We start from the raw sequence: 15919 nt of genomic DNA, 5'->3' as shown, positions 1-15919 counted from the left end.
AAAGAAAATTCTCCAAGAAAAGCAACACCAAACATCAGAATGGCTTCTGAATTCGCAGCAGAAATACTACAAGGTAATAGGGGGATAGAAATCCTGAGAGGACACTGCCTGTCTCCCAACTAACAATCAAGTATGAGTGTAGAATAAAGACATATTCAAATGAGTAAGGAGTCAAAACTCTTTCCCAGGGACCCTTTCCTAGGAGAGCTCTAGAAGAAATAAGATGCAAGTTGAGGAGGATCTTACTATAGAAATGCAGGAGAGTCCTAGGAAGACAGTTGTACCAGGCTTTGAAGCAACCAGTTAAAAGTTGATACAAGAAAATGGAGCGATACAGTGGGTATGTCCTCAAGACAAAAAGAAAATTAATTTAGCTAACGTATTTATTTTATGAGATTGATCATTTAAAACTTTTATTTGGAGCTATTTCCTGGACTTGTTAGAGAGTATTTGGGAACAGATAGCAATGGGTATACAGAGAACTAAGCAAACAAAGAAAGGAGAAATTTTAAATTATATGAGAAAGAAAAAATCATAACACTTCATTTTGGAAGTGAACAATACTCACTCAATTGCTATAAATATAAAAAATGTTTATTTAATTAGTAACTGATATAACTTGGTGAAAAGGAAATTTAGAACTGATAGTAGTGAGTTTTTAGAAAAATAAATTCTCAGCCAACAAAGCAAGAAGACAATGGATAATTTCAACAATCATAAATCAAGAAATACTTATATAAGCATAAAGCTATCAGAAGAAAAATTAGAACAGATGAAAATGGTCACCTCTTAGGAACAGGATAGGGAGGGGAAGGAGAACTAGAAAAATATTAAATGATCGTTGCCTTTTTTCAAGTCTGTATGATTTTTACATTATATACAATACTACATAAAATGATTATTCTTTAAAATAATGAAATAAAACTCATCTAAACCTTTGTTCTATTATAAGTGAAAGTGGGAAAAAGATAAGGAGAAATGGAAGAAGAGATGAGGGAGGGTAGGAGGAAGGGAAAGAATGGAGGAAAAGTAAAAGAGACAGTATGGAGAGCGTAAGTCTACAAAACCTCCTAGAGAGCAAATTTTTTAAAATGGTTTTCATTAAATTGAAAAGAGGTAATCAAAGTAATTTAACCTGATTGCTAATTACTGTCTCTGGAATGAGTTAATTGTTGTACTATATTTGTAAATAAGAAATAAGTATCAGTAAAGTACAGCTTAATCGCTTAGACTGTAATTCTTCATTCATTCCCCCTCAGCAGCCTAAGTCAGTCTCCCATGCATAGATGTTCACAGCTCCCACTAGCCTACCATCCTGCCTCTAATCCCACTCAATTGAATTCTCAGAAGCTCAAGTCCTCATGATAGCACACACAGCTCAAGAAATGACAGCAGTCTATTGGCCACATTTAAAGTCCACTGTCTCACTTTGAACGTCCTGGTTTCCCTCCTTTCGTTCAGATTCAGTAACTTGCCAGAACAAATCCTCTGTTCCAGTCACTATCATCTCTTTTTTGTACTGTTAAATGATTGCCTCTGCTTTATGATGTTTGGTCATTTGAGAAAGTCTTATATTTACCTCCCATCCACACAAATTCTCCCCATCTTTCATAATCTTGCTCAAGCCATATAACTACTAAAATGTCTTCTCTGAAAATTCTATAGAATAGAACATAAATGAAACCATTCTCTAACAACTCTCACAAACACTGTCTGTCCCTCATAATTAGCATCTATCTAATTGTTCTCCTATTCTCTCATTCTGTATTATGTCTCACTACCTACTTAGTTTTATGGTAATTGTACAGTGTGGGAAGAAAAGAAACATAGTGAACTCTTCTACATTCTATAATAATTCAAATCATAAATGGAGACCAGTGAATGCATTTTGATCAAATATTACTAAAAATGTTTCATAGTATCTAATGCATATTTGTCCACATGGAACACTGAGCAACCGTTTTAAATTTACTAAGTAAACATATTCTACTTTTAAAGCTGTCAAATCCCTTGACTATTAACCTTCATGTTACTTAACTGTTACTTTGCCTTTTTTCTTATAGGAATATGCTTTAACATATATCAAGCCATGTGGTTACATATTCCAATTTTCTAATTTAGAAAAAAATTAAAATATAAATTTAAAAGAATCATTCACATATATGGTGTTCGAGAATAGTCTATTACTGGCATTCTTCACTAAATTATTTTCATAATTTATATATCACTTCATTCCTAATTAAGATTAAATGTATACATGAGATGCTGAAATGTGGTATAGTTAGATATTGAAAGGAAGAAATGTCTGACATGATTTTTTTTAATTCAAGTTACATAAATTTCAACATTTTAGCAGGAATTATCAGAGGAGACTCCGAGATCTGTCCTGTAACTACTTATTGAAGAGTGCTTTGAAAACTATTGCTTTTTTATTTCTTTGCTTTGTATATGTGTCATATTATACAATAAAAGTTTAAAAAAATAGTGAGAATCATAGTTGAAATTTAAACCCAAGAATTATACAATTACTATAAAAAATAAAATTTGTAGATAACTTTGTGAATAGTTGGAATAATTTTAAAGTCTCTGCCTGATAGCATCACATTGCATAATTACTGAGTATGTTATATGCTGTATTCCCTAAATAAATTTAGACTTGAGTGGCATGTTCGAAAAATATCCTTTGCAAAGGAAACTTAAAAGCATTTAATAATTATGTGTTTGAACAATCAAAACCACTAAACTATACATAACGCCTAATTCCAAATAAAAAGATTACAAACAGAGCTTTAAAAAAAAAAAAAGCACTAAAGTGGTTACCAGGCTTTGGAGAAGGGGATATGAGGATCTATTGCTAATGAGTGTGAATTTTGATTTGGGATGATGAAAGAGTCTGGAATTACATTCTGGTGAAATGTACACAGTATTCTCAATGGTTTTAATGTCAAAGAATAGTCTACTTTAAATGTCTAAAATGATTTTTATGTTATTTTACAATTAATTTTTTTCTAAAGTAAGACAAAAAAAAAAAATCAACCCAGGAGTATCAAACTTTCTATATGGGACACATATTTGTTCTATTGGAAGTGAAAGTGAAGTTTTCACACAGTGGTACCAAAGCTTTTCCACACTCATTTTTCTTATTACATTGCTCTTCCTTAACTCTAAATTCTTTCCATTTGTTTCTGGCTTATTTCATACAACATGTCTTCAAGGTTTATCCATGTTGTAACATGTACCAGCACTTCATTTCCTTTTGGCAGCTGAGTAATATTCCATTGCATGGATATACCATTTTTCTTTACCTATTCATCTGTTAATGGATAACTGGGTTGCTCCCACTTTGGGCTATCACAAATAATGTCATGACAAACAATTGTGCACAAATATCTGCCTGAGGGCCTGCTTTCAGCTCTTTTGGGTAAATACCCATTAATGGAATTGACTGGTCATATAATAATTTTGTGTTTAACTTTCTTAATTATCAAACAGTTTCCCACAGTGGCTACACTATTTTACATTCCCACCAATAATGTACAAGAATCCTATTTCTTGATTTCCTTTTCAGATTGTTCATTACGGGTGGTTAGAGACACAAATGACTTCTGCATGTTTTCTTCATATACTGCAAATTCACTGAATTTGCTTATTAGTTCTAGTCGCTTTCTTGAGAATTCTTTAGGATTTTCTATATATAGGATCATGCCATCTATAAATATGGGAAATTTTATTTCTTCTTTTTCCAATTTGGATGCTTTTTAATTTAATATTCCTGCCTGATTTCTCTGGCTAGAATTTCCAATATAATACTGAATAATAGTGGTGAAAGAGGGCATCTTTTTCTTGCTCCTAATCTTAGGAGGAAAGCTCCCAGTCTTTCACTATTCAATATATTTGCTGTGGGTTACTCATATACCTTTTTATCATGTTGAGAAAGTTACCTTTTATTCCTATTTTTCTGATTGTATTTATCATGAAAGGATGTCAGATTTTGTCAAATGCCTCTTCTGCATAAATGGAGATGAATGTGGCATGATACACTGATTTTCTTATGTTGAACCAAGTTTGCATTCCTGGAATAAATCCCAATTGGCCAGGTTGTATATTTTATTCCACTGACAGTATACTGTTAAAATATGGTTGGATTCAGTTTGTCATTATTTTGCTGAGAATTCTTCTATCTATATTCATGAGGGATACTGGTCTGTAATTTTCTTTTTTTGTGCAGTCATCGGTTTTGATAGTAGGATAATGCTGACTTCATAGAATGAGTCAGTAAATAATCTATAAATTCCAGTTTTGGGAGAATTTCAATATTGGTGTTACATCGTCTTCAAATGTTTCATAGAATTCAGCAGTGAAACCATCTGGTTTGGGACTTTTCTTTATTGAGAGGTTTTTTGTCTGATGATTCCATTTCTTGAGTCTTATTTGGATTTTCTGTTTCTTTTTACATCAGGTCATTTTTTTCCTAGAAATTTGTCCATTTCATCTAGGCTTTATAATTTTTTGGCATAATTGTTCATAGTACCCACTTATTATCCTTAATTTCATAAGGTCAGTAGTAATATCTCCACTTCCATGCCCTATTTTAGTTATTTTTGTCCCCTCTTCTTCTTCATCAGTATAACTAAAGGTTTGTTGTTTTTATTGATCTTTTAAGAAACAAATATTTGTTTTTGTTGACTCTATTTTTTTCTATTATCTATTTCCTTGATTTGCTCTAATCTTTACTATTTCCTTTCTTTTACTAACTTTGGATTTAGATTGCTTTATTGTTCTAGTTTCTTTGAGTGTGAAGTTAGGTCACTAATTTGTAATCCTTCTTTTTCAACAGAGGCATTTAAAGTTGTAAATTTCTTTCTGATATTATTCCAGTTTTGAGGAATATTTTAATTCTCCTCTCCATCTCCATATGACAAAAGGTTCATAGATGGGCAACTGCTACTAAGAGAAGACAAGTCTATCAAATTTTCATTAGAAAATTAAAAAACACCTATCATCAAGAAAACCCACATGCAAACTCTCTTGTCTCTAGTCAACGGGTTATCATGAACCATACAGCATTGCCGTGGAAATGCCTTGTCTCAATATAAGGAAACAGGTTTTGTCTCAGTTTATGGGAATTTGTATAGAAAAAATTAAAGGAAAACAGAAGCTAAATCGGGCATGTTAGCATGAACAGATATTCAATAAACTAAGGGAGTGGAGGAAATCTAGAACCCTTTTTAGAGAGTATTTTAAAAAACTGAAGTTTTTCTTGTCAACAAACCAGCTTCTAATATTGTGTGTAAAATTCACAAGGATCTTCCCACTAGTCATATACTCTACTACTCAAGTTTTCATAGAAAAGGATTTTGTTTTGTCCCACTTCCTCTGCAAGTTTTTAACAATTGCCTCTGGTAAGTTGAGGAAAAATACTGCCATGGAGAATATACTAAAATGTACATCAAGCCTGCCTGCAAAATTAATGGTATAGAACAGGTGCTTCCAGAGTCAGGAGGTGGAAGCAGAAGAAGGAAACCAACAGACGGAGTAAACATAGGAAATGACCCTGAAACAAGAGAGCCTTGCCTCATACTGTCACTGCCACCTGGCCGAGCCAGAAGCCATCCCTTGGCCATCCAGCTCACAGGTGTTTACACACCCCACTGGGAGGGGACTGGTACATCCTCAACCTTTGTTGTGGTGGTTTGTGGTTTTGTTTGTGTGCATATTTATTTCTTTCTGTTATCAGAAGACATTCTACTTTGTGAACTTCTGACTCACTTCTCCAACCCCAAATACATAGTTTGTTTATTCATTTGTTTCTGGTCTGTTTAACCTCTGTTTTTATAGTAAAGGAAATAATCAGGTTTTGTCTTATTTATTAAAAATTTCTATTTGCTGTTAAAGGCATTACATATGTGATGAGGTGTTATAGATTTTTTTTTCTAATTTGCTTGGGCTGTATTTTAGATTAAACACAGTAAGCAAAATTTTGTTTAGAAAATTCTAAACAAAATTCATACTGGCTGTTAAAGACCATGCTTTTGCTAAAAACATATTTTAGAGGAATTATGAACATTTAGAGTGCTTTTATAGTTTAATTATGATCTCCTCGTCTGTCAGTATATTTCACTTGGACCAGCTTTAGCCCAAGAGGCAGGGCTGCTAAGCTGAGATCAGATACCAGTAGTTCAGACAATAATTAAGCTTGGAGGCGTGGGGAAGAAAGTTTCTACACTAAATCTTCCTACAAGGAAGTTACTTGTGCTCAGTATGACTATGTGGTCAATGCTCCCTAATTCTACTGCTTGTCTCTGCATCTTTTCTTTTTTTTTACTCTTTCATTTAGTCTTTTAAAGTTTGACCATTATTAACCTGTATTATGACATCAAGCCTGAAAAATGCCCATTGTTAAAAAACACTAGGCAGCATTTCTTTTAAAAATGTCTTCTCCTCAAGTTTCAAAACATTAAGATTACTCTGTTGACCACAGGGCAATGGTTAGTTACTCTGAAGTTGACACATTCTTTCTGCTTGTTGGCTTCCTTGTTCGTATTTGTCTGTATTGCTTGAATATTCTATATGGTTAGGTTTTATAACCATTTGGGAACACATTTGTAAATTATCTACCTAAATTTTTGGATTCATCAAAAATACCAATTTATGTATCTATTCTTAGGCCACTGAAAAACTATGAGAGTCGATATTCTAATCTTCACAGTCACGGGTGAGTGCTCATTACCCTTCCAGAATTTCATGTGGCTACACCAAAAAAAACACATATGCTCCACAACAATCTGATATCAAGCACAATCTGACAGCGAAGTGGCCATAAGTGAGCTCAAAAGCAAGAGGAAATTTACAATAGTAAGAAAGAAAGACTCCACTTGTATTACTGAACCCAGAGTGTCCACATATATGATAATATACATTATTGAAGAAATTTTTTGATTTTTGAATTATAACACCATATTATTTTAAAGGCTTCTCATTAAACTATATTTTCCTTAGAAAACAGGTCAAATTTATCTCCTTTGTACATTCTCTCTCTCTCTCTCTGGACAGATGAAAGCTTTTCTAATGTATTTTGAGTATATATTTTTAGAGTTAAAATTAAATTAAAAGTCTGATGTAATTGGTTCTTTCTTTCTTTTGCAAAAATTATTTATCTTTATTTATTATTAGTTTCCACTAAAACTTTTTTAGGTTGTTTCAAGGAATTTTAATAGTGCATAATTGTATAAGTGGGCTTTGAAAATTACATTTCACTTTATTTTATGAAGGCTCTCTTTGTGAACCTAAAATTAAAGAGAAAATGTGGAAGGGAATTTTGCTATTTGTGACAGGTGATCTGGGAAGAAGAATATATGGCCATAACTAATAAACTTTACAGAACCTTCATTGTGTCAACCTACCCATTTCCTAATGTTTTATATATGATTCTGTCAGTCCACACTATAAATACTGTGACCCTACTATGTGCAAAGTTTGGCTGTAGGTTCTTAGAAAACTAGGTGAATTGGATCAGGTCCTTTCCACAAAGACCTTTATTCTAGGAAGTGTATTCTGTTTATGTAAGCATGAAGAACAACAGTGGCCTACTTCCTGGAGCTGTAAGAATGGGCTCCTGACTTGAAGAAAATGTCCAATTTTTGATGAAGTCTTTCCAGTTAAACTGCCATAGTTCATAATCATACCTGAATTCCTAAACATGTCTCATGAGAACATTCATGATCTGTTCCTTTCTTTATTCTTTACACATAGCCCCCTCTCTCAAACACTGAACTCCAGATATCATGAACTTCTTTGTAACAAAAATTTAATTGTCTATGTCCCTCCACTACCATATACTCCCTGAGCATCCCTAGCCTGGCTTACATGCCCACCTAGTTTCTCATCTTGGGCCCTAGGCTTGTCCCTACTGTTTTCACCATCACTCTCTATTTTACTTGCTTCTTTTCTTGAATGACTCCCATTAGATATAAGCCCTTGAAAAGCAGGTACATATTCTTCACCATTATATCTCCAGTGCAAAATCTTTGGCACTTAATAGATGCTCAAAAAATATATGTTGAATGAATAATTTGCTTCAGCTTCCATTTTCCAAGAGATATAGAATATGTTAATTGGTCCATTCCATGATTTTTCAAGTTGAAAACAAGCTAAATGACCTCAGATGATAGCATGATCTATAACTAATTATACTGATTAAAATATCTTAAAGTGTAATTGTATGAAGATTTACTTTCCTTTAATTAAATATCCATAATAAAATACAACTGCTAGAAATTTCTAATCAGTTTCCTTTTTTTCAAACCCATAATAATTTAGGATTCAAGCTCCACTGTGATACATTTACATAAGCTAATTCATATAATTGTTTGGCACACTGCATGGCTCAGGGTAGGCCTCAATAACATTAGCATGATGCCATAAAATGATGGCAGTAATGATCAATGATCTTATAACTAAATTATGTGAAAGACTTATGTATGAGTGATAAAAATTTAGACCCTAAGTTCTTTCAAATTATAGGAAAGTATAGCCAGATGTCTTCTTTATAAGCAGAATTGTTATTTGTATTATTTTTAGAGTAAACAATATAGTAAACCATAGTATTAGGGAAGATAATGTGAATATAATTGTACTATTTTATTATGCTTTGTAATATATGGCATAATTCCCCTTGGTGATCACATATATAAGTCAATGATATTGAACATCAGAATACTTTCTGATAAAAACAGCAGTTAGAGAGAAACAAAGAGAGATAAAGGTTTTGATGGCTTGTTTGTTTTCTGTGTCTTCCCCCTCCTCCCTGACTGCTCAAATAGTTTTACAAATATTTACAGAAGGTCACCAATAGAGGGCTTACCTGGGGTCAAATGAAAGAGCCCCTAAACCATCAAAAGCTATTTCCAAAGTCCAGCTGGGAGATCTAAACAGAGAGTAACAAAGACAGTTTGTGACTAAGCTGACACACAGTATTCTGGAAGGAGTGAAATCAATTGTGACATTTTTCATTTATTTGTAAATGCCTCTTTGGCAGTACACTCACTCAAACTGACAGTTAGCTTTTTGCAGAATTGTAGAGGTGATGGTAAAATAGAGGAATTCTGACAGTTTCTTTAATGAGATTCTGTATTAGGGCTACTCTAACCCTCAACCCCAACAAGGAGCTTACACTTCATTTTTAATATCCTAACACAGTAATTTGGAATGCGTTATCTCTATGAAAAACTCAACCATCCAGTCTTTAATAGTCATTGACCAGTTTTTTCCTCTTATCTTTCATTAGAAGAAAACATTCTAAAGCAAGTATCAAAATAAATGTCAGCTGTATAGAATAATTACCTCTTTTTTATTAGAAGAGTTCTATTTTTATAAAAACTGAAATATGGGGTGTGACTGAACAACTTAAGGCACACTCTCCAGTAATTCAATATTTGCTTGGAATATCAGCAAGTATAAATTAAAACTACATTTTAAAAGAAGGCTTCAATCTTTATATGTTAAGTTCCTAAGAAAAAAGAAATGACAAGCAAGGTAAACTTTCATTTGCCTTTGTAATTTAAGCAATCTCAATTAAAGCAGTTTAAAGATTGCATTTCATTTATTCATTAGATTGTTCTTTAACCATATGCTCAATGTACCGTGCTAAACAAAGAAACTGGCATAAACCCACCTCTAAAAACAGAACAAATGCAAATCATAATGTGCAAGGAAAATATAATCCAATCTAGGGCCTAAGCTGACCTCCCAACCTCCCATTAATTAACCAACAGTTCTCTCCTGAATTGGTAAACTGCATAAAGTTGAATTTTGGGGGATGGCCAAAAAAAAAAAAAAAAAACACATGCCTTTTAGTATTATATAAATCTGAGTTCAAATTATATTCCCACAGAAAAGTCTAATTAAGAGACCATGGAGAAGTATAATCTTTCAGGTTTCAAAATTTCTTATCAATATTCAGAGGTACTGATATTTATTGTACAGGATTATTATGAGGATAAATAAATGTTGGGGCAGGAATAAAGCACATAGCGCAGTTTCTGGTCCATAACAAGCTGTCAAAAATGGTAGCTATTAAATTCATTAAGAAGCTTTACTTTGACCAAAGCAAATGACATCTTTCTCCAATATAACAAGAACAAAAAACTTGAAAGAATAAAACGTGGCTTTCAGGATACTATTGCAACTAGTCCTACTTTTATGTAAGATTCCATTTTAGCTTGGCTACAAAAACTGGGTACTTTAAGTACCCTAATAGCACACATTCTTTGAATATAGCCAGTGTATATCGCAGTGAGCACAATTTGGGGGTTGGAAGACTAATTGCATGTAAAATCTTATGTTGCTAATTTGGCGCCATTGGTTAATGGTTAATTTCCATGTATTGCTCAATAAAGCTCATAAGCAAAACTAAGTTACATGTATGCACTCACGAAGCATTGATCCCTTTATCCTAACTTTAGTTTACTTAGAGTTGTGGTCCCCAAACTTAGCCATATATCAAAATCACCTGGTGAATTTTTTAAAATGCCAGTATCACATATGATGGCCATGCCAATTAAATCAAAATAGTTTTAAAAACTCTTCAGGTGATTCTAAAGCACAAGTAGGGTTTAGAACTATGGCACAGAGCTGAATAACTCTTCTCCAGTAGACGCTATTACCATCATAACCAAATCAGTTTTTCCTCTTCTTTGCTAGGCAGGGCCTTGATTCTTTTTTATGTCTGTCCACCGTTTACTGAAGAAACTCTGGAGAAGACTATTTTCCTAGATTCAGGACGATCTTTATTTGGCTCAGCCAATCCATAATGATTCCATTTCCTTTGCCAGGGAATGATTTAAGAGTAAATATGTCACCCAGATCTTGTTCAATAAGCTGTAAATAAAAGTCCTCTATGAGTTCTGAGAGTTTTTCAACCTCCTAACAAATTATTTTCCTTCTGTTTCTAGATACTGTTGTTTATAGACGTGATTCTGGAACTGTTTTAGCCATCTTTTAAACATGGGGAAGCCATTCTGAGGACAAAGCCAACATCTTAAGAATGTAAGAGGAAAAGGATAGAAAGAAACAGTATGTGATAAAGTTATTCAGCTGCTGAATTAATTCCTCCTACTTCTGGAATTGTGTAATAATTAAATCCCTGTACCATCTAAGAACTTTGCACTGATACAGCATCCAAACGAAATGTCAAAAAACAACACAAAGCAAAAATCAATCCCATATAACAGGCCTAAGTTTAGGTCAAAATTTTCTTGTTTATATTTTGAAATAGTTTATGAATTAAACCAACTGGTAAAATAAACTCTCACTTTCTTACAAGCTAAATAATATCTTAGTTTTATTTAACTGGTTTTATAGCATTTATTTTTACTAAAAAATATGTAGTATGTACATACACACATGAAATCTAACGGTAGATTCTGGGCTTTACATAATTTTTTTAGCAGTACTAATCAATGCTAGTTTTTCACATGTACATATAATGTACGATATTAAAATATATTTTCCATGGCACAAATATACAAGTACATGCATGTGTTTGCTTTTTCTAATTGTTGCCAACCATATGCAGTTTTAAAGTGCGAAAAAATGAGCTTTTTCTTATCCATCCACAGTGATCACATGACTTCCTAACAACCATGTCTTTTTGGTTTTCACTGATTCAATAAATATCTTACATTTCTTGTATGTAGCATGTCATACTCTCAAATGCTCAGATTATAATTTCAGTTCTGAAAAGTTCTTTCTTTTCCTTAAGCTGTTATTTCCAGACACAGAGGATACTGGGGATACTTTGGAATGATGCTTTTACTGTCAACCACAGAGTTGGACTGGGATTAAGAAGGATCCCAAGAGATGCGTTATGGAGCTTTAAAGTGGCATGTATCGTAATCACAATGCTCCAATCTGATACTTTCAATCCGGTTACTTTTAAATGCTCTAAATTCCTCTGCATTGTTTCTCCCTCTTAGCCCATACTGCTCCACATTTCTTATATTATTTACTTAACAATATATAAAAATATTCACTAGCATTTTTGTGGGGGAGGTGTGATGGGCTCATCATGGCAGAAAGGATGTGGCAGAAAGCAGAGAGCTTCATATATTAGGAATTCTAGCTTTTGTGAGTCAGCAGAAATGGTCAGACACCAGAGAAAAGAGGCTGGTAAGGAGTTTCAAGTTATGATCCCTTTCCTTATAACCCATCAAAAATTTTCAATTAAAATTTTTCAATTAATTTATAAATATCATGGTATATATGATGTGATGGATTTCTTGTGAAAGCCAATAGGAAATATAGTTTATTTGTCGGGCCAAGTTGGTAGAAAGGCTGAAAATTAAATGGGTGCTGTGATGAAGGAAAACAGAGTGCTGGAAAAAAGAACCAAAATTCTAAGAGCACATTCTTTCCAAATACCAGGTTGTGAAACGGAGCCCCAAAGGCCACTTTTGCCTCAGTGTAGTTTGGGAAACTTCGATGTACATTTCTTTCTCCCTCATTACCCTATAAACTCCTCCAAGCATTGCTGTCTTTTATTCTTTGGTTGGGGTGGGGCAGCTACTCCAAAAGTGATCTGTGTTCCCCCTACTCCTAAATTTAGTCAAGCTCCCTACTTCTCTCCTTTTCCACTCCCAGGTTAATTAGATTCACCTCCCAGTTGTAGCTAACTAAGCACTAGGCAGAGCTGGGAATCTCGCTGGCTGTGTCAATCACTTACTGTTTTGTAGAGTGCCTAGGATTAGTATTCCCCACCTCAATCTCTGCTTCTTCCTGGCAGTTACTACTAGTTAATAAAATCACAAAAGAGTCCCCAGGAATCTGTAGTATGTTTTCCTGCACATGATCTGGAGTTCCAAGTTCCACTTCTGGTATCTTTCCCAGTTTATAAAAGATGGGTGCTTCTTAGTTCATAGTAGCGGCTCTGAACAATCTGAAAAGTTATAGGCGCTCATTTCTGTTTTCAGTCTTTCTCACCCCAAGGCTGACACTGAACCAAGGCAGATGTTGGACTTGTCATCTCTTCCTCCGCAGTTTGAACAGGGACTTTCACAAAGTAGATACTTACTAAATGCCTGGTACATTGAACTAAATTATAAAGGAAATACCTATTGTTTGCTCTGATTATACTTATACTTGTAGTGCCCTTAGATAATAATTTCATTTACCTTTTGGAGTATTAAAGTTTTGCCGTAGGGATGGATATTTTATTTCAAAAGCATAAAATCAACATTGTTTAAAAAAAAAAGTTCTAGGAATTTTTAAAAGGCATTTAATATTTTGAAGTGTGTTTCTGGAGGCAAGCTTTAATTTGTTGTGAATCCCATTTCATTCACAGAAATATATGAGCTGTCATAAGAACCATTGGTATTTCCATTGTAAATATTAAGGAAAGTTGCATTACAATGCCGACAGGTGATCCTGAGACCCAGCACAGCAATAATGATTAACAACACATTCTAGTGGGAGTATAAATTTTAATGGTATCACTCATAAAATCCATGTTTCAAAGGTTACAAAACAGAATCAAGTTTGCCAAAAAGAAAATAAATCATCTTGCTTTGGGGGTTCTTCTCTCATCTCTGTTTTTTTTTTTTTTTTTAAATAATCAACATCATTTCCCCAGAGCTGGTAAACTATACTGAAAATGAACTACTGGAAGTTCTAGAATCCGTACAAAGGACAACTCTCACTGGATTCCACCCCTAATAAATTCCACCCCCAATGTTTATTCAAATTTATTTTTAAAAAGAGAAAGCAGACTTTAGGGAAGTGGCCTTTACATGGATTTTATTTGCTGATGATAATGATGAGGCACAATGCCTCTTCACAAGATTGCATGGGTTAGAAGGCAATCCCACTACTACTCTCAGGGCTGATGGAAGCTCTGTTTGAGTACTGGTCTTAATTCTGCACTCCAAATTAAGCGAGAACCAAAAGAATCCAAAAAACTATTTCCATGGCAGATACTCATTTAAATAATGACTAAAAAGACCAGAATTGAATTAGCAAAGGTAAAAGAAACTGTGATGAAAATTGGTAAAGAAAGTTGAAGAGAAACAAACACCACGCATACAAACATAAGGCCAAATAAATTCAAACATCAATAAATATGCTGCTTTTTAATAACGCTAATGGGAACTAACTAGATAATGTTCATGACAGCTTGTTTGTTTGTTTTAATGCTTTTTTAATAACCATAATTTTACATCTTCTTTTCAAGTTATATTAATTATGTGAGGCAGTGTGCTTTACCTCCACAAATTAGTTCAGAGTTCACAAAATAATGTGATCAACAAGAGATAAATCAGTCCCATTCAATATCTTAATAGTCACATTTCCTACTTTCTATGATTTTAGTATCTCATATTTTCTATAAGGCTAATCTTATAAAGCTAGGCACACTGTGGGAGTGTATAATCTAAGTAGACAGAAAAAGATCAACACACATGAGGCAGTAGCTATTTTTAATCAATAATATTGATGCTGTTAGGAAAATCTGGTGGGTAGGTTGAAATCATCCTGCAGAGAAACATCAGAGGAAGCTCTCATGCATGTATTTAGATATGACTAGTTCAGAAATCAGCATACATTTTTTCTGTAAAGGTCCAGATAAGCAAATATTTTTGGCTTTGCAGACCATCTGGACTTTGTTGCAACTACTCAGCTGTCACTGGAATCTGAAGACACCATAGACATGTAAATGAATAAGCATGGCCATATTCTAATAAAACTTTATTTACAAAAACAGTTTGTGGGCCATATTTGGCCTGTGGGCTATAATTTGCCAACCCCTGCTCAGTAACTCATTTTGAAAAGTGATATATTCCATTCTTATTGTGAAGCATAAAGCAGGAAAGGGCCTGAGATCAGACAGAATTTTTGGTAAATCCTGAAATTTCAGAACATCAGAAACATTTATATTTGAATATAATTTCAAGCAAAGGTGATCGATGTTTTTATGGTTGTTGTTTGCAAAAAACAATATGCAAATTCGCCCCTTCATCGGAACAGATTCTGTAGAAATACTTCTTGCTCAGTATTTCTATAGTTGAATATCCTGGCAATTGAGACAGCTTTGACAAAAGAGATGACACATCAAATTTTGATGATGAAAGGTTAACGGCATTTTAAAAGAAAACAAAAGACCATTTTCTATCACTCATATATGCCCCAGTTTCTTTCCTCTTTCCTAGAAATCCAAATATTTTACCACATTAAAAAGTAGAGCAGAGCAAAATTATTATTAAATAACTGCAAGTAACCTTAAACATCGTGACAGCTTGAACCTCCTTTCACTCCACCCTCAGTCAGATAATATATCACAACACATTCAAAATTGTGAATAGAAAATGTTAGTAATTGTAGTATGGTGCTCAGTTATTTCAGTGGCAAACTACTGATAAAAATTTCAGTATTACAAAATACAATTATTAAACATCAGCTAGCTATTAAAATATCAGCTTACTAAGACTTACTACTTCTCTAACATTCTCTCCCAAGGAAAAATTATAACAGTGAATGTGATTAGATTTTTGCAAATAGTAGTACCCAATATATAATGACTGTTATTTGCCAGGCACTATAACAAGTGTTACACATTTATTAAACTATTTAATCCTCAAAGCAATCCTTTATAATGTAGATATTATTATTACTCTCGGTACACAATGATGAGGAACTTGGGCACAGAGAGGTTAAATAACTTGCGCAAAGTCACATACCTAGTAAGTAGAATTAGAATTTGAAACTGGACAGAATCGACTCCAAATCATAATGAAGCCAAAGCCATGATTCAATGTCTTCACAGGAAGGCTGGTCCACTGGCATGGTCAGTATGGTCTACTCTCTGCCTAGAATGCCTAGAAAATGTCACGATTTGCAAATGGTGGTGAAACAAGAGCTGAAAATGAATTCA

At 33.6% G+C, this 15919-nt stretch overlaps 1 protein-coding gene across 13 annotated transcripts in view; it reads right to left on the bottom strand.

Annotated features, from left to right (window-relative positions):
* The window catches only part of NAALADL2 (N-acetylated alpha-linked acidic dipeptidase like 2), a 1514274-nt gene that overhangs the window by 1376180 nt on the left and 122175 nt on the right, over positions 1-15919 (bottom strand). For 10 of the 13 annotated variants that reach the window (XM_077161076.1, XM_077161084.1, XM_077161075.1 and 7 more), the window contains exons 2-3: positions 15726-15863; positions 8864-8926 (exon numbers count right to left, since the gene is read on the bottom strand). The exons of 2 other annotated variants lie outside the window; for them this stretch is intronic. The gene's annotated coding sequence lies outside the window, so the exon portion shown is untranslated. The remainder of the gene's footprint in view (positions 1-8863; positions 8927-15725; positions 15864-15919) is intronic. One more of the 13 variants, XM_077161081.1, reaches the window with a different exon arrangement.

The sequence above is a fragment of the Tamandua tetradactyla genome, chromosome 5, assembly GCF_023851605.1.
Source record: "Tamandua tetradactyla isolate mTamTet1 chromosome 5, mTamTet1.pri, whole genome shotgun sequence".
Classification (NCBI taxonomy): Eukaryota; Metazoa; Chordata; class Mammalia; order Pilosa; family Myrmecophagidae; genus Tamandua; species Tamandua tetradactyla.
Note: the sequence above shows the minus strand (reverse complement) of the source record. Positions and strands in the feature narration are given on the sequence as shown.